General features: G+C 42.9%; 1 non-coding gene and 1 pseudogene across 1 annotated transcript; both read right to left on the bottom strand.

Annotated features, from left to right (window-relative positions):
- LOC147001056 (sperm motility kinase X-like) overlaps nucleotides 1-18,939 on the bottom strand; it is a 33,496-nt pseudogene that overhangs the window by 10,473 nt on the left and 4,084 nt on the right.
- Nucleotides 10,036-10,129, bottom strand: Trnai-uau (transfer RNA isoleucine (anticodon UAU)). Its single transcript has 2 exons — nucleotides 10,092-10,129; nucleotides 10,036-10,071 (listed from the first exon to the last, which is right to left on the bottom strand). It is a non-coding gene; the product is annotated as a tRNA-Ile (tRNA).

The raw sequence follows: 18,939 nt of genomic DNA, 5'->3' as shown, positions 1-18,939 counted from the left end.
AGGTAGCCACATCCTGAGTCCTTTCATCATCTCTGGTAGCTGTTTTAATTTAATAACTTTATACATTTTAAAGCAAACAGAATCTGTATTTTGTGTGTATGCGTCTGGCTGTTTTCAATATTATCTCTGAAATTTGTATTATTTGTTACATATTTATTTTTGTTGGTTGCATGAGTGTCATTGTTCATTGTGGGTGTTTGTTTGTGACAGGGTCTGAAGTCACCTGGGCCTAGCCTTGAACACCAGTACATGGAACATAAAGATTCTGAGGTCCCAATTCTCCTTCCTTGCCTCGTGCTAGGATCATGGGCTGTGTCTATGCATAGACTGGAAAAACAGACTAAGCTAGGTGTAGTAGTTCAGGCCTGTGATAAAAATGAGCAACAACAAGAAGAATAGTCTTCTTTCCCGTCAACGTCTACTCTCCAGATCTTCTACAATGGACTTAGTCATTTTAGTGCTGGGTTGTCTCCAGCCCAAGTTATTATAAAAATCACTACCTAATCGATCTTGCACATGACTTTGGGTGAACATAGGCACTCGTTTGTCAGATTGACAGGCAGACAGACAGAAGAAATTGCTGGGTTGTAAGATACGTATCTGTATTTAATATTATGAAATGCTTCTAAACATTCTGTGAGAACTCATATTATGTCCAACTCAGCTAGCACTTAACCATTGTCAGTATTTGATTTTCGCTATTTGACCAGGGATGTTGTGATAGCTGAACCTACTATGTACATCAGAATAACCTTCAACTTGTGACTTGCCTCCTCTTCTTCCTCCTCTTTCTCCTCTTCTTCTTCCTCCTCTTTTTTCTCTTCTTTCTCTTCCTTCTCCTCCTCCTCCTTATCTGATGCTGCTAGTATAGACATGCTTCATGGTGTTCAACTTTCTTAGTCTTATGAAACAAAATCTCTCTCTGTGTGACCCAAACTGGCCTTGAGCTACCTTGATCTTCCTGCCTCAACCACTGAAGTACTAACATATAGGCAAGAGCCACTATTCCCAACCAACTTTTTTCAGATGATTTCTAAAGTTAGCATATAAACTATATATTATTATACTTTATTCCCATTAACCCACTCTCCCAACTCCTTTCCCCAATCTTCCCTGTGTTATGTCTCAAAGAAACCTGGGACAAATCTTATTCAGTACCCTCAGCACTCCTTACCCCACCCCCTACCCTAAACCTCTCCCTCCTAGTGGTTGGCCTTCTCTTCAGTTCCCCCAGGCCTCATACCTAAATAAGTCAGGCATTTTGACTACACTGGTCTCTTGGCTGCCTCTTTTGGTGGTGGTGGTGGTAGGGTTTGGGGGGTGCTCCCCTCTTACTCTCTCTCCCTCTTTCTCCTCTCATGGTCTGGTTTAGTCTGTGGCTATGTTCAGATGGGACTCTCCTCTCTGCCTGCTTTCTCCCTTAAATCTACAATAAAAATCTTGTCCATATTTTAGTACTAGTGTCCTCTTCTTATTTCTTTCTTTCCCTTTTTTTTTTTTTTTTTTTTTTCTCATTTTCACTCTGGCCCCTCCTGAAAGGCATGGTACTTGTGGGTCACAGTTGGACATGTTAATTGAAAGTCATGAACTGATGATCCTCTGCCTAGGCCTGCTAAATGCTCGGGTTACAATCATGTGCCACCCTTTACTATTACCTTGACTTTAAAGTACTTTAAAAAAAAAAAAGCTTTTGGGCGGAGACATGGCTCCATGGATTAAGAGCACTGACTGCTCTTCCAGAGGTCCAATTCCCAGCAACCACGTGGTAGCTTACAACCATCTGCAACGGAATCTGATGCCCTCTGAAGGTGTGTCTGAAGACAGCTACAGTGTACTCACATAAATAAACTAAATAAACAATTTTTTATAATTTTTTAATTAGGTATTTTCTTCATTTACATTTCAAATGCTATCCCAAAAGTCCCCCAGGCCCTCTCCCCCCCCCACTCCCCCCCCCCCACCCACTCCTACTTCTTGGCCCTGGTGTTCCCCCGTACTGAGGCAGATAAAGTTTGCAAGACCAAGGGACCTCTCTTCCCAATGATGGTCGACTAGGCCATCTTCTGCTACATATGCATCTAGAGACACAAGCTCTGGGGGTGCTGGTTAGTTCATATTGTTGTTCCACCTATAGGGTTGCAGAGCCCTTTAGCTCCTCCATTGGAAACAATTAAAAAAAAAAAAAAAAGCCAAGTCTTCAGTTGAAAATTTCTCATTAACAACTAATTTCTTTCCGCTTTGCCCTGCTTTGGGGGCCATACCCACATCCTGACCATATGCAGGAATTTCCCTCTTTTGTTTTTAAATGATATTTCTGCTTAAATGCTGATTGTTTAGAGAAGACTTCTGTAACAGCCTTATACAAAGTAGCACCTCAGGGCTGGATGTGGTGACACACACCTTTAATTCCAACACTCAAGACCAATAGATTTCTGTGAGTTCGAGGTCATCCTGGTCTAAAGTTCAGCAAGGACTACTAGAGATCCCATCTCAAAAGAAAAGAGAGAGAGAAAAAAGTAGCACTTCATATATATTCTATGCCTTATTAATCTATTTCTATTTTTTCCCTACAGAAATTGCCTTATTTAAGGACTCGTCTAAATATACATCTATTTGTACCTACATGGCACCTATTCTGTGTGTGTGTGTGTGTGTGTGTGTGTGTACGCTATATACTTTTAACATAGGGTCCTGATACATAGCTCCAAGGCTGCCCTGAAACTGGATTTTCCTGCCTAGGTCTTCTAAGTGCTGGAATTACAAGCAAGAGCCACTATGCACAGGGTTTTCATTGTTTATGTTTCCTGTCTTCCTTATAGGATGTAGGTTCTAGAGTACAACGGCTTCTTATGTTCCTTCCCATCTAGAAAACGCATGAGGGAGTGAGTACTCACTGTGTATTTGTGTGATGACTATATTAAGATAAAGAGCTCAGGAAGGAGGCTGGATTTGAGTGTGAAAGATCCTGACAGAATGTAAAAGGTCACAGAAGCCCTGAGATTGGCAAAATAGATTTCATTGCTAGCAGAACTAGCTTCACTGATTTAGAAAAATAGAGGTGCACAATTCTCTGGCCACTCCTTGAACCCATGTGAGTGCCCACTGATGAAGCCCACTGCCAGGTGTTTGTGATATTGGTTGCTGAGAAAGAGTTAGAAAATCTCCTCAGCAACCAAAGCCGGGGCCAATCCGGAGTTACTACACCTGCACCAGACTCTTTCCTTGTACCCCTCCCATACCCATTTCTTGAGAATAGACATTGTTTAGATCTGGAAATCCCCTACTCCCCCTTCTCCTTTCCCCCCCGAGGGCCTATAAAAACTGGGACCCCTTTCCCCTCGAAGTCGACTCCTCTACTCCTGCGTGAGATATGAGTCGTCCCCAGAGCTCTGGCTTTCCCCGAATAAAGCCTCATATGGTTTGCATCAAGCTTGGTCTCTCATGAGTTCTTGGATGTCCGCTATTGTCCCGAGGCCTGAGCGAGGGGCTCCTCTTGGAGTCTTTCAAGTGTAATATCTTCTGAACCTGTGGGAATTTCTGTTAGATACATCTACGGGATAGCAGTATGCTTGGCTCTGCATTCAATTCAAAAGAATTGATATTTGCAGAGTTGTTCTAATCAAAGAAATTTTTTTAAAAAATGACATGATAGTTCTATCTCAGCTAGATTGAGAAACACCTGAAGCACCAGTGAAGCACAGCATTGGATCTGTGATAATTTTGGTAGAGAAGATTAACTGAGGGGAGAAGACTCCCCTCGTGTGAGCAGCACTGTGAGGAGCTTCAGGGGCTGCTTGCCAGGAATTTGACATTGGACCAGAACAAGGAAGTAGGCTTCAGGCAGGGATCTGATAATGGTCCCGGACAGAGAAGTAAACTCAATCAGGAATCTGATTTGGGGCTAGAACAAGGAAGTAGGCTTCAGGCAAGAGTTTGACTTCCAACTAGGACTGGGAAGTAGGCTCAGATATCTTGACCATCCTGATAAGGCCCTAGAAACAGTGCTCACAGGACTTTGTTTATTGCCTTGCTTGTTCCTTGACTATCTGTGTTTATTGTCTTGCTTGTTCCTTAACATAAAACTGAACCTTATTACTTAGACATAATTAAAATGATATAAAAGCAGATTGGGAAAAAAAATAAACCCACTTCAGCCTCAGAACTGGCTGGGATTACGCTACAGTGTTGTCTAATTGTCTTTTTTCTTTTTAATCCTCGCTCCTGCCCTGGAGAACCTGTTGACTGGCTGAGCTGGCTTAGTCACAGCACTGTATCATGGGGCTATGGTTTCTGACAGACTAAAAACAGGGGGAGGGGGGCAGATGACAGCACCCATCTCTGCTTCCTGGCACAACAAGGGTCAGGAGCGGGAGCTGGTCCCATCCACTACATCTCCCCATCACAGTGAACTGTTTGCTCTGAACTATATGCCAAAACAAACTCTTCTTCCATTAAGCTGCTTCCTGTGAGGTATTTGATAAGAGCAAGGAGAAAAGTAACTGATCTATCCATCCATTGTGACCGTATATGGACATAGCCCGTGAGTGAGAAATCTTCCTTCCGCAAAGCTATTGCATTTCAGATGTGGGGAAATCCACCCAACCAAAACTTAGCAACCTTTTACCTATGGAATCCTATTGGAAATCCAATGGTGTAATACATGTTGGGAAAACCTAGAGATGTGAGTAAATCACTGCACCTAACCCTCATAGATCCAAAAAGGAAGCCCAATACCTACTGGCCCTTTTGCATTTGGGAAGCAGCACATGGCACATTCCTTACTTAGGTATGCCACTCTAGTCACAATCTAGTGATTTCGAAAACTGTTCATTGCAATGGTGCCCAGAAAAGAAGGGACTGCAACAGAACCAGTAAGGTATGGTATTCAAGCATTTAAATGTTTGGTCCCCAGCTACTCGCTGTTTGGGTCTTCTGGAGGAATTACATGACTACATGTACAGAGATTTGTCTCCAAAGTGATTCTACACTCTGTCAAGTTGACAACCAAGATTTAACTATCACAATTCTACCTTTGTCATCTTGACACCAACACTTGATCTGTCCCCAGAATGTTATGCCCATCTCATAATGCAAAGCATTCAGTTCAATTTCAAAAGTCCCCACCATCTTTAACAGTATCAGCACTGCTCAAAATCATTAGTATGGAGTCACTTCTGAGATCCAGGCAATCACTCAACTGTAAGCTCCTGGATAATCAAAATAAAATTGCAACATCCTGATATGCACTGGCACAGAATAAGCATTCACATTCCAAAAGGGAGGGGGTGCATGCATAGCAGGAAAGATCAAAGCAAAGTAAGACCAAAGTCCAGCACAGAAAACACCAAGTCCTGCAACTTCAGTAGAGCAAGCACCTGGAGCTTGGAGCAGAATCACCTGGGTGCCAATGGAACTGAACAGCCTGCTCCTACAGTTCTGAGTCCTGTAGCATACCAAGCCATACTCTTAGGCCTGCTCTACTCTATGCCTACAGCTTTTCTTGACATATATTCCATAGCCCTGGCATTTTCAGTACCCTAGGGCCTCCATTACAGTCTCAATCTCACCTTCCCAGCTTCTTTAAGGGGCATCCTTTCAGCGATTCTAAACCTGTCACAACATTGTTTGCCCTCAGTGGTTCTCTGAACAAGACTTCATGACCCTCCTCAGTTTTGCATCTTCCATGCCTTCAAAAGGCATCATCATATGGCCAATGCTACCAAATTCTCCTGCCAGCTCAAGCTGTAGCCTAGGCCCCTTGGGCCTCTATGTGCTGATACAGTTGATTTCCAGGAGCAGTGAGGTGAAGACTAAGACAGGGTGGAGAAGGAGCAGGAGCTTTTCCTGAGATGTCAGTGGAGTAGGACAGTCAGCTGGGGGCTTTCTCTCCTTCTCTGAGCTAGCAGGCTTTCCTCATATCTAGCTCCCTAGTCTCCATTTGGTAAAATGGGATTTTTATTTTTTATTGGATATTTTCTTTATTTACATTTCAAATGTTTTCACCTTTCCAGGTCTCCCCTTCAGAAACCTCCTATTCCATCCACACTCCCCCTGCCTCTATGAGGATGTTCCCCCACCCACCCACCACTCCCATCTTTCCGCCCTGACATCCCCCCACACTGGGACATCGAACACCCTCAGGCCCAAGGGCCTCTCCTCCCACTGCTGTCCAACAGGGATTTTTATTTTTTAAAACGACAATCTCCATCATGGTGGGAAAGATATGGTGACAGGAGGTGGCTGTTCCCACCATTTCCATAGTCAGAATGCACAGAGCAACGAATGTCCATGCTCAGCTGGCTTTCTCTTTTTTTTATGCAGTCTGGGACCCATTCTATAGATTGGTACTGACCACATTTAGGTGGATCTATCCTCTCCCATTAATCTAATCTAGAAATTGTCTCACAGATGTGCCCAATGACTTGTCTCCCAGGTGATTCCAGGTCTTGGACCAAAATTAACCATTGCATCTTTCTAACAAGTCTTAGTGGAAAGTGATCACTCAGCCACGGGCTACCAAGTTAACAAGCAAACAGAGCTCCTATGATGAAGTGATGCCATCTGCCTGATCCAAGACACAAAGGTGGCCCTGCACAGCCACACTCCACCATTCAATGGAAGAGTTTTCTATGTGTTATCAGGTCCCAAATGCACAAATAGTTTCCATAAAGAAGAAAGCAAAGCACCCATAGGATCGCTCATGTGGTGACCTTCGTTCTCACTACCTGCCCTTGTGCCTCCCCGGCTGCTCTCTACAATCAGCTGATGAAGGAAGAGAAGTCTTGGGTCTCCGCTTATACATGTCTGTACATCATATGCAGACAACAACAGAAAATGGGTAGCTGCAGCACTGTACTCTCTATCTGGGACACTCTGCAACTTAGTGTTATAAGAAATCTCATTTGGAGGCTGGAGAAATGGCTCAGCTGTTAAGAGCACCGACTGCTCTTCTGGTTAGAGACTTGTTTTGCCACTAAAATAGTTTGACAATTGGCCCACACTTATCAATTCTCTGGCCTTATCCATTCCCCTCCCCCCTCCATCATCCTATAGCAGCTGGTTTGACAGGGTGACACCAGATAAGAGTCAATTCCTTCCTTGAAGGGCTGGGACAAGACTTTCTAGATGGTCATGTGTGTGCTGAGTCAACATCTGGTGTATAGTACTATCTTGCCCACAACCAGTATTTAGAGATCCAGAATGAACAGATAAAAATAAAAGTGGCACCACTCATAAAGACCCACTTACTGTTCTTTGATTCCTGTTCCCACAACTGCATGTTTCTCTGGCTTGGAATCTTAGTGCCTAGGGAGGAATGCTTCCCTTAAAGGATGTAATAATGAGTCTACTGCCCTGGAAGATATGCCCTGGAAGATAAGCCCACCCAGTCATTTTGGCTTTCTCATGCCAACAGACCAAGAAGGCAGTTGGTTTGACCAGACTAGTTTACCCTGACAACCAAGAGGAATGTGGAGTATTAATCCACTAAAGGGTAAGGAGGGTGTGTATAGAGCTCAAGAGATCCTTTGGCTAGTTCTTAGAAGTCCTGTGCCTTGTGATTAGAGTTGATGCCCAGACCTGTCAGGAAAATGAAGGTAAAGATCCAGTATAAGGAAAAAAACTTTTGGTAAAAGTCCAAGGGACACAGAAAGTACTGGAGGAAGACATTATAAAATAGCAGTTATGATCACATCCATGATGAGCTACTGAAAAGAAGACTCCGATTGGCAGGATTGCTCACGATTGCCTATATTCTTCCATAAAATTTCATTTCAATTCAACACGTATGGAGGCTTACAACCACCTGTAACTCCAGTTCTAGGTGATCTGCCACCCTCCTCTATCCTGCAGGGGTACCAGGCAAGAATGTGATACACAGACATACATGTAGACAAAACAGTCATACATACAAAAGATAATTTAAGAATATTTAAAAAGCTAAGGGGTCATGATAGTCCCTTTAATCCCCGCACTCTGGAGGCAGAGTTAGGTGGATCTCTATGAGTTTGAAGCCATTCTGGTCTATAGAGTTCCAGGACAGCCAGGGCTGTTCTACAGAAAACCTTCTTTCAAAAAAAACAAAACAAAACAAAACAAAACAGCCAGGTATGATAGTGTACCCCTTTTCTTCTTCTTCTTCTTCTTCTTCTTCTTCTTCTTCTTCTTCTTCTTCTTCTTCTATAGAGTAGAGTTTATTCAGGGCATGGAGAGGGGAGTTAAGAGGATAGTAGAGGCAGAGAAAGGCAGAGAGACAAGAGAGAGAGAGAGAGAGAGAGAGAGAGAGAGAGAGAGAGAGAGAGAGAGAGAGAGGAATAGAGGCCAGCCATGAGCACGTGGAGAGAGAAGGGGGAAGGGATGGGAAGGACAGAGTAGGGGCAGGAAGGCAAGAGCAAGAGAGGAGCAAGAGGTGATGCACACCTTGAATCCCAGCACTCAGAAGCAGAGGCAGGCAAGTCTCTGTGAATTCAAGCATAGCCTAAACACATAGTGAGTTCTAGGACAACCTGGACTATATAAAGAGACCCTGTCTCAAAACAAAAAACAAATGAAAGACTATCCTTTTCATAAACATTTCTCTTTTGTTTTGCTATGAATACTTTTGTGTGTATGGTTGTTTTTTTTTTTTTTTTTTTTTTTTTTTTTTTTTTTTTTTTTTTTTTTGGTTTCTCGAGACAGGGTTTCTCTGTATAGCTCTGGCTGTCCTGGAACTCACTTTGTAGACCAGGCTGGCCTCGAACTCAGAAATCCACGTGCCTCTGCCTCCCAAGTGCTGAGATTAAAGGCGTGCGCCACCATGCCCGGCTTTACTTTTGTGTGTATAAACACATATTAAATATTGTTCCTTTCCTCTCTTATAAGTTATTAATAACTTCCTATCACTCTTAAAGTATTGTTCACTTTACTCCATAAAATTTAAGTTACATGATATCAGGTGAACAATAAACTCCATATAAGTACTTTACTTCCTTTTCTGGGAAAGAAGGGTTGACCAGATGGTGATGCTCAATCTGTGAGGGAATTCCCCAAAGACATAAGAAGGTACATGAAGAATTAATCAGACATGTGGCAAGACTGCAGAGCAACTTTCTACACAGTGTTTCAGTATTAAGGTACCCTGGCTGTGGGTACCATAGGGTGGGACACCTGTATGGTTTGTTTCTTTTGGTGACCATGCAGGCATAGGTCACCAGGGACTCACACTTTTGAGACTCTAGGCACACTCATTTAAGAATAGAATTTCCTCTCCGGTAATACTCCAGTATCAGGACGCCCTAGGCAGATTGAGGACAGTTTGTTAAGGAGCCTTGATCTGAGGCAGAAGCAGTCTTATTCTGAATAACTGAGCATAGCTGTCTGCCCCAGAATTGCATCTCCAAGGGCTAGCACATTTTAATTTGTTTGTAGACTAATTCATTTATGTTAGGTGGGTTGTGATCTTGTTATTTTCTTTATTACCCGATAAAGTATGTTTTATGGAGATGTTTATATGACCCAAGCTGACAAGGGATAGAACTGGGATGGTTACGTTTATCTCACTCTGTATCCCAGGCTGGCCTTGAACTCTGAATTGTATCCCAGACTGGCCGTCAGCTCCCGGCAGTCTTCCCGCCTCAACCTCTCCACTACAGGGGTTGTTATCTAGTCAGGCTTTTCTAAAACAGGTGGTAAGACTGGACTAAGCACAATTGTAAATTTAGGCCTCACGGCAAGCCTTGTAAAAATAGCAGAACATAAGACCAGTGATGGTGTTACCAGGTACGGACTCAGACGCCAAAAGCTGAAGAATCCTGTTCTGGGATGGAGTGGGGGAAGGGGAAAGGACGAGCCTCTTTCTGTTTTTCTAGAAATTTGGCGTATAGGTTTAATTAATTTAACCTCTTGACTCCTGGTTTTACTTCTACGTCTGATATGGATCAGATGCCCTTTATCGAAGGACTTTATGTGTTCGCACCATGGAAAATATTACCATTTCTTGTTTTCTTGGAAGGAAAAATGCATTTCCTAGCGTGTTTGAGGCGGAAAGGGAAGAAAACATGCTCCAGGTGAGGCTCGAACTCACAACCTCGGCATCACCCGCACATATACTGCTGTATAAGTACCGCGCGCTAACCGATTGCGCCACTGGAGCATGCTTTCTCTGTAAAGGCTGTGCACACTCTACAGAGGGATGCTCGGGAGCGCGCCTGGTGCACAAAGCATCCTTCCTTTGTAGAGTATTCAGGAATCTGGAAATGCCCACGTGACCTTTCCCCGGTTCAACTGGGACCAGCATTCACCCAATGGGTTTTGTGGAAGGCGAAAGCTGATGGACAGACTCACAGGATTCCTGCGCACCTGCTGGATCCAGATGCTGCTCTCTAGATCAGGTACAAGACGCAGAGTCCGCCTGCCTCCGCAGTCTGGAAATTACCAAGGTCCCCTGATCCCTGAATTTCCCTCCTAAGCCATAGTCATCTTACCTGAAAAGCCAATTCTGTAACTCAGAGCTTCCTGGTCTGGCGCTCTTTAAGGAAACCTGAGGATCGCCATTTCTCATTTGTGCAGCGCGCACAAAGGACGGAGTCCTGTGCACACCAGTAACTTCTCCTGTCTGACCTTCTTCAGAGGATCATTTCAGAGAGTATGTCTCTGTGACACACATCTGCTTCCTTTTATTTCTGGAGACCCTAATTATAGAGGTTAAATTTGCTAGCTGGGCGTGGCAGCTCATGCTTGTAAATCCCAGCACTCAACAGGCTCAAGCAGAAGCACCAGTAGGAAAGGCAGGGCGAGTTTGTTTGTTTGTTTGCTTGCTTGCTTTGCTTTGCTTTGCTCCTCAGGTAAATTGTATATCTGCCACAGCAGCTCTTCTTGTATTTTTTTTTCCTTGCATGATTCTTGTGACACCTCATAATTGTCAGGGACAGGAATAGCCTGCCCACTCCTAACCCCTGACATATGAGATACAGGACCAAGAGTCAACAGATGTGACCAACTTTCTTCATGCAGCCACAATGAAGAAAATAAAAAGGAGCCGCATCTACAGCTGACACTTACTGCATTGCCATTTAGGTATTTTAATATGTGTTGTTTGTAAATTTTACATAATTTTAAAATTGTTGGGTGTTACTTTAGGGTTTTGCAACAGGATTCTATGGAACCCAGGCTGGCCTCCAACTTAATGGCCTTGAACTGCTTGCTGATCCTCCTGTCTCTGATGGAGTAGGGGGAGATGGACAGAGGCCCCTTTGTATTATAGAACAGAGTCTGCACCTGCATGTTATTACTAGCCTCTATGCACTGTTTCATGTTCACTCTCCGGCACCTGGAGGAATGGGTGTTAACAACAGACACTAACTACACTCAGCATTCTGAGGAGCGCTTGAGCCCAGGTTTCCAGAGAATGAGGGAAATATGCAAGGGATTATAACAACGAAGACTCGAAGACTCGGGCATCACAAGTCTCAACACAGTAGGTGATCACCAAACAAAGAGGTATATTTTATCTAAACTTAGAATAATCAAGAACAGGGCTGGAGAGATGGCTCTTGCCATGAGTTCAATCCTTGGGAACCACCCAACACCCAGGGCTGTCTTCTGATTTCCACATGTATGCCATGGTACACACATATGAGTAAATAAATGTAAAAAAAATTAATAACTTTCAGGAACTGGAAAGATTAGTTGGCAGTAAAGAGTACTGGATGCTCTTCTAGAGGGCCTAAGTTCAATTCTCAGCACACACATGGCCTCTTACAAACAGCTATAGCTGTAATGCTATGGAATCAGATGCTGTCTTCTGGTTTGCAGATGTACATGCAGACAAAACAGCTATACACATAAAACACACAAATAAATCTTTCTTTAAAAATAAATAACTTTTAATATAATAGTATTTTTAATTTCTTCCTAAGAAAATTGTCCTTTCCCTATATACTAAATATTTTAAGTGACAGGCCAGACTTGTAAGAAATCGGGATACTATAGATTTTATGAGATTAATTAAATCTTACTTCTTACTTCATAATCAGAAAGAAGTAGGACTCCAACATGAGTCATGTAATAATATTGTCCATCCACTTTGATCTACCTTAAAGACTCATTTAATAAAGAAACAAAGGTTTTTATGATTATATATTATAATGTAACAAACATATAATGATACATACTGTGTGTCTATGTGTTGTGGATAGAACCTAGGGTCCTACACAATATTGAGCAATCACTCTACCACTGAGCTACATCTCCAACCTTCCTTTAGCCCCCCCTTTCCTGCTTTTGGAGCCAGGATCTCACTCAGGCCCTGCCTGGACTGGGCCTTGAATGTAGACTAGGCTAGCTTCAAACTCACATCAATCCTCCTGCCTCTGCGTCCCTAGTGTTGAGATTAAAAGCATGTACCTTTATGCCTGTTGAGGTCTGCTCCATTTAACATAAATGGGGCCATTTGGTCTCCATTTTGCCCTAAGGTGAAATTAAGTTCAGGTTCTCAGACTCCACCTCTCAGAAGTAATTATCCATAACTGACACTGAAGAATGCTATGAGTAAGCCAAAATTATGGCTGGATCACTTGTACTCTGTTATCTCAATATACTGGACCCCCCTCCCCTGTTCACTACATGGACACTGCCCCTCTTTCTTCACCTAGGAGCAATCGGCTCAAAAGATAGCTAGTAATACTTTATCCAGTTAGCCAAAAATGTTGTATCCCTTCACTGCTTGCCTTTAAACTTTTGAACCTGATTTTTTTTCTATACAATGCCTTCCCTGAGCAAAGACTGGTGCCACAATTAAGTTATTCCCTTTTGTGATCCTGATCCACCAGTCTTGGGGTGTGTGTTCAATAAAGTATTCTTGACTGACTGAGATTGATGTTTGTATGGTTTGTATGGCAATGCCATAACCCCAACAATGCTGGCTGCCCTCTTCCTCCTTTAAAAAAAAATCTTTATTTCATTTTATTTTTCTATTTTGTTATTGTTGTTTGTTTGCTTACTTGCTTGTATGAGACAGTCATACTATGTAGCTCCAGAGTTACATAGAGCCTTTAATCTCTTTGTAGAGATTAAAATGTGTAGCCTAGGCTGGCCTCAAATTTGTGACTCTCCTGCTGTTTCCACCTCTTCTGTGCCCCACTGGCGTGGGACACTGTCTCAATTCTTTTCTATTTACAGAGCAAAACACCATGACTAAGGTGACTTGTAAAAGAAAACATTTAATTTGGAACTCATACTTGTAGACCATTAATCCATGATCATCATGGCAGGGACCATGGCAGCATGGTGCTGGACCAGGAGCTGAGGGCTTACACCTGATCTGTAAGCATGAGATGGGGTGGGGTGTGGGTGAGAAGAGACAAAGAGAGAAATGGTCAGAGAGAGAGAGATTCAGAATGCTAACTGGGAATGCCATGGGCTTTGAAACCTTAAAGCCATCACTCCTCCAACAAGGCCACCTGATCCTCCTTAAACAATTCCACCAACTGGAGACCAGGCATTCAAGAATATGAACACAGTAAGTGCCCATCCTCACTATCTTTTGAACTTTTAGTTTTTTATTGTGTTCAGAGAGCTTCAGGGGGCATCTACATTTTAGGACTTTCCTTTAACTTGTGGCCACTAAATTACATATGAAAAGAGGAGATGATTCTCAAAAAGTGAAAATTATCTCATAAAAATGTTAAACTTGCTTTTCCAATTTATTACTGCTGGTCGAAAATGGCAGGGGGGAGTCGGGGGGGAGGGAATAACATTAAAAATTACCAGTGTACTGGTACAGGGCATCAAATAAGAATATCCAGTGGCTGGGGCTGGAGAGGTGGCTCAGCAGGTAAGAGCACTGACAGCTCTTCCAAAGGTCCTGAGTTCAATTCCCAGCAACCACATGGTGGCTCACAACCACCCGTGATGAGCTCTGACGCCCTCTTCTGGTGCAGACAGCTACGGTGTACTTACATATAATAATAAATAAGTTTAAAAAAAAAATCCAGTGGTGGGAATGCTGGAAGATACACAGATTTAAAATTTTTATACTTGGTTTATTTCTGCTGTACTTGTCTTTGTTGTTTGGAGGGGACACATGTTAAGATCAGAGGACAACTTGCTGTTTCTGTCCCTCCAACATGTGGGTCCTGGGAATGACTTTGCAACCAGTACCTTACCCTCTAAGCCATCTCATTGGCCCAAATTCCTTCTCTTTTAAACATATGGCATGAGTGGATGTTTTCTCATGTCCTGAGTAAGATCCCTTTTCCATTTGGAAAGAGCTCTGAGCACATGATGCTTCCAAAAATCATGAAGAGGGAAACTGCCCACCATTAGAAATGTATGACTGGACACACACACACACAATCCATGCTGAAGAGAAGGTCTTAACTTCAAGTCTAGCCTGGGCTACTTAGATGATACAGTCTAGGGGTCTTACTCAGGTTCATTTTCTCTGACAACTACAGAATCAAAAGGAAGAAAGCTTGAGTGCAATAGGTAGCAGCAGAAAAAAAAATCTCTCAAATACTGCAGGCAGCAGCAGAGTCATCAGTAGAAGAAAGGTGGCTATGGAGGGTGAGGAAACACACACGCAGTAGATACACACAGGGAAAAAAAAAAAAAAAAAAACCTATAAAGCAAACGAAAGGAGGGGAAACCAAGAAGGCCAAAACCAAAAACAAACAAATAAACAAGAAACAAAAACAAACAGACAAAAAATACCCAATTTCTTCTCAAAGGCTGGAGTTTTAAAGTCTCTGCGTAGTTTTCCTCCCCTAATTTAGAGTTGGTCAGTTTGAAGAAAGATTGGTAGTTGTTTGCCTGACAATTATGTGTAACAAGTCCTGATCAGGCCACAAACTTGTTGCGACGGTCCAACGCCCGCCTGCTGGTGAAGACAAGCCTAAAATGCTTTTGTTTTAAACTAACAGGATTTTGTGTCAGTCAGGTCAGGAGGGTGAGAAAGAAGTTTGGCCATTTTGGAAGTTCTTCTCCTTTATTACCTAGCCATGGCCTCTCTTCTTATCTGTCCACCTACCACAGAGTCTCTCATACCTACTCTCTCATAGAAACATCATGTTTTTTAAAAAAACGGACAAAGAACATAGTTGAATAAACTGCTTATATGACCACTCCGAGGTATGGTTAAAGGTTTTTATTGTAGATAAGAGAGAAAGAACAGCCAGAGGCATCTGGAAGAGTCCAGAGCAGAGAGCCAAAGAAGCAGACTGAACACAGCCAGCGGGCTGGATATAGCCAGGGTTAGCTGTGAGAGAGGGAGAATAGCAAGGGATGGAGGACAGAGGAAACACAGTGAGAGAAGCAGGAAGAGAGTGGGGGCGGGGGGAGCGAGCAAATGGAGAATAGCAGAGTTGTAAGGAGAAAGAGCAGCTGGGTTGGGGGGAAAGGTCTATGAGCTAGAAGGAATTTATAGCTAGGGCAGAGGTGAGATGAGCTAGGACACTGGCGAAGAGTTTGAAATGTGTGGCAGGAGCCTGGTTCCACGAGCGGCCATATGTCCTTTCTGCCAGAAGTAAGGGAAAATGATGATGTCTTTTGGTAATAAAAATCCTCCTATAGTCCAGGTTGAGCTCATTTCTGGATAGTTGGACTGCCTTTTGGGGATTGGGGAATTGGACTTTCCTTGGGACCTGACAATAGTTAAATTAATAAAGTAAGTCCTGGTTACTAGGTCTAGACAATCTTGGACCAGCTCCAGGTCACCCCAGAAAGCTCCCAACAGAACAGTTCTGCTCCTACATATACAATGACAGAAGCACAGACTGCTGGAAACAAGGTTCAGTCCTCTGTAAAAAGAGGAAAAGCAGAAGTACAGGCTCGCCCCAGAGAGAACTGAATCAGCTGCTGAAGGAGAGGCCTCTGGGCTTCAAGTCCAGGATCTCATTATAGGAATAACTAGGAAAAGGCAGATTCTAGCTGCACCCATCCCTCAGCTCAGTGTTAGGAAAAGGCAGTAAATAACCCTTCAACATGAACCACTTGATAAAGCAGTTGTTTCTCAAGTAGAACCACAGGCTTCAGAGATTTCTAAGCTAGTATCTTCCACAGACATAACAAGAAGCAGAAGAAATAAGGACAGTCAAGTCAGGAATCCTGTGCCAAAGCTCTACCTGCTGCTGAGTTAATCCTTTAATCCTCTGGAATTCCATCCAGGAGAACAGCCAGGAATATACAGAGGAAAGACACTAAGATTATAGCAGGAAATAAGTAAATCACGGGAGATCTGTGAATGCAGGGGCACAGATATTAGAAGGTCAATAGGGCAGAAGGGACACATGGCTACCCATGGTGCCAGGCTGCTTCAGCAGCACAAGCACCTGCTGCATGTCCTAGCCCACTCATCCCCTCCCCTGCTACAGACACCTTCCAGCTCACAGCGCACACATCACCCCCATGCCGCCAGACCAGCTGTTCTATCTCCTCATAACCCTTCTAGTCTCGATTTGTTTGTTCTCTCTTTCTCAGCTACCAGCAAGACGACTTTCTTAGGTAAATATAACAAATGTCTGGAATAATGTCACTCAAGACTTTGGTGATTCCATCCAAAGAAATTCAGAAGAAAAGAAATACTAACAGTATAAAACCACCAACATTTGCATGTAGGAGAAGAAAAATGGAAGAATGTTGCATCTCTTACAGAAACCAGAAAGGAGAACTGGAAGAGTCTGAATGAAGAGGACATTGAAATAATAGAGGAAAAAGAAAAAATTAAAGATTTATGTATTTATTTTATGTATATGAGTGCACTGTAGCTGTCTTTAGACACACCATAAGAGGGTATCGGATCCCATTACAGATGGTTTTGAGCCACCATGTGGTTGCTGGGAATTGAACTCAGAACCTCTGGAAGAACAGTCAGTGCTCTTAACCACTGAACAATCTCTCCAGCCCGAGGAAAAGAAAATTAATGTGAAAGGTTCGTAACTATAGAAGTTCAGAACTCCAGCCTTTAGAAGGCAGTTTCTCAGAATCATTTAACCAACCAAGTTGTAACGGATCCTTCAAGTTCAAATTGTGAAGCTATAATGAAATTATCAGCTCACAATTTGTAGTTGTAAAATGTATAGATTAATAAAGATGTGGCTGGGGCAGTATAAAAACAAATGACTTGACACAATTTAGTGACCATGGAGACAGTAAGAATGAGCTCACAAGCATAGATATCATCAAAGAAAAGCCAAAGCGGTGTACTTCTTGGATATGATTGCAAGTTATGCAAGTCTGAACTCAACATGTCTCAGGACACAGGTTGTGTGAAAGCCAGCAGTTTGAAATCAGCAAGAATGAAGAGAACACTATATGTTTTGTAAAATTAGTGGTTAAAAGGAGTTATCAAATGGAGACTCAGAAAATACAGTATGGGACAGTGTACCATTTGCTATTGACAGAAGCTTTTTTGTTGTTTTTTAAAGGATCTCAGGGAGGACTCCCAGAAACATTTCCATTTCCTGTATTCCTTTATCTTATCTGTGCTCCTAATAAAGGAACCTAACATTGGTGAAGACAAGTAGGACTGCTAGTGTCTTCCACAGATAAGAAGCTGCTTCTTAAATAATCCTAGCACTCAGGGGGCTAAGGCAAAAGAATTGTCCTGAGTTTGAGGCTACCCTAGAATACAGAAAAACCCTGAAATAAATAGAAGAAGAAGAATAAGAAGAAGAAGAAGAAGAAGAGGAGGAGGAGGAGGAGGAGGAGGAGGAGGAGGAGGAAAGGGAGTGTGTGTGTGTGTGGGGGGGTCACTGAAAATATCACTCTTGCCAGGGAGTGGTGTCCCAGTGCTTGGGAGTCAGTATCAGGAAGATCTAGAAGTTCCAAGCCAGCCTGGTCTACAGATCCAATTCCAGAGCAGCCAGTATTATAAAGAGAAATCTTGTATCAAAAAACAAAAATAAAACAAAAGAGAAGGAGCGGGGAGGAGGAGAAGGAAGGAAGGAAGGAAGGAAGGAAGGAAGGAAGGAAGGAAGGAAGGAAGGAAGGAAGGAAGGAAGGAAGAAGGGAGGGAGGGAGGGAGGGAGGGAGGGAGGAAGGGAAGGAGGGAGGGAGGAAGGAAGGAAAAGAGATCACACTTACAGAAGGTAACAGGTAATGTGTCTGTCATGACAGCAGAAGAAAGAAGGACTCAGAAGGAGGAATGCAAATCAGAAGGAAGAAACAAGTAGGGAGGGAACAAAATAGAACAAAATAATGATACATGTGTATAAAGATGCGGAAGTGAAAACCATTACTTTGTAGACTAATACAAAAAATAATAATTTAACAGAAAATCACTTCTCACTTAACTAAAAAAATGAAGATGTCTTCTGCCAGGACCAGAATTCAACATTTCTTTCCTATATTTAGTTCTTACAGACATTCTTCATTGGAATCTTCTAAATGTTTGTATTTTATGTCCCCTCTGGGAGATAATTCACTTTAAAGGCATTTAGGTATATGTCCATGACCATGTCCACAATAGCTATTGAGGAATTAGTTTAAGTCACATTGAGCACTGAGCTGTCAAACTTTGGGCTCCGGATTCTTCCCTTGAATCCCCTTACTGTAATGGCTGAGCATCTGGGGGCATATTTGTTGAAGAGTAAGAAAAAGAAAGCTGGGAATCTCAGGAAAGAGAAATAAAGAGCAGGAAACGTGTCAGCAGAGCAGCTGTGTGACTCCTCGCCCCAGAGGAAAAGGAAATTGCAGCCCTAAAAAGAGGTGGAAAGTTCTGTTGCAATTCTGAAGGTAAATCCAGGCATTCCTAACCCTAGTGCTTAAGGAAACATAAATAGGATCAGGAGGCCCATCCTGCCAATGCCAGGCAGGGTACCCGCTGATGGCGGGGCAAAGGCCACTATGTCTCACCCTGAGAAGTGCTGGCTCCTAACTATAACCTCTAACCATAGACTCTCAAGGAAGCCTAGAACTTCAGGTAGACAGGGAAAACTGACTCCTGTACTCTCTTCTTCCATAAAA

This window comes from Mus caroli, unplaced genomic scaffold (genome assembly GCF_978045245.1).
Source record: "Mus caroli unplaced genomic scaffold, Mus_caroli_1 scaffold_15, whole genome shotgun sequence".
Taxonomy (NCBI): Eukaryota; Metazoa; Chordata; class Mammalia; order Rodentia; family Muridae; genus Mus; species Mus caroli.
The sequence above is the reverse complement of the archived record's forward strand: the minus strand, read 5'-3'. Positions and strand labels throughout refer to the sequence as shown.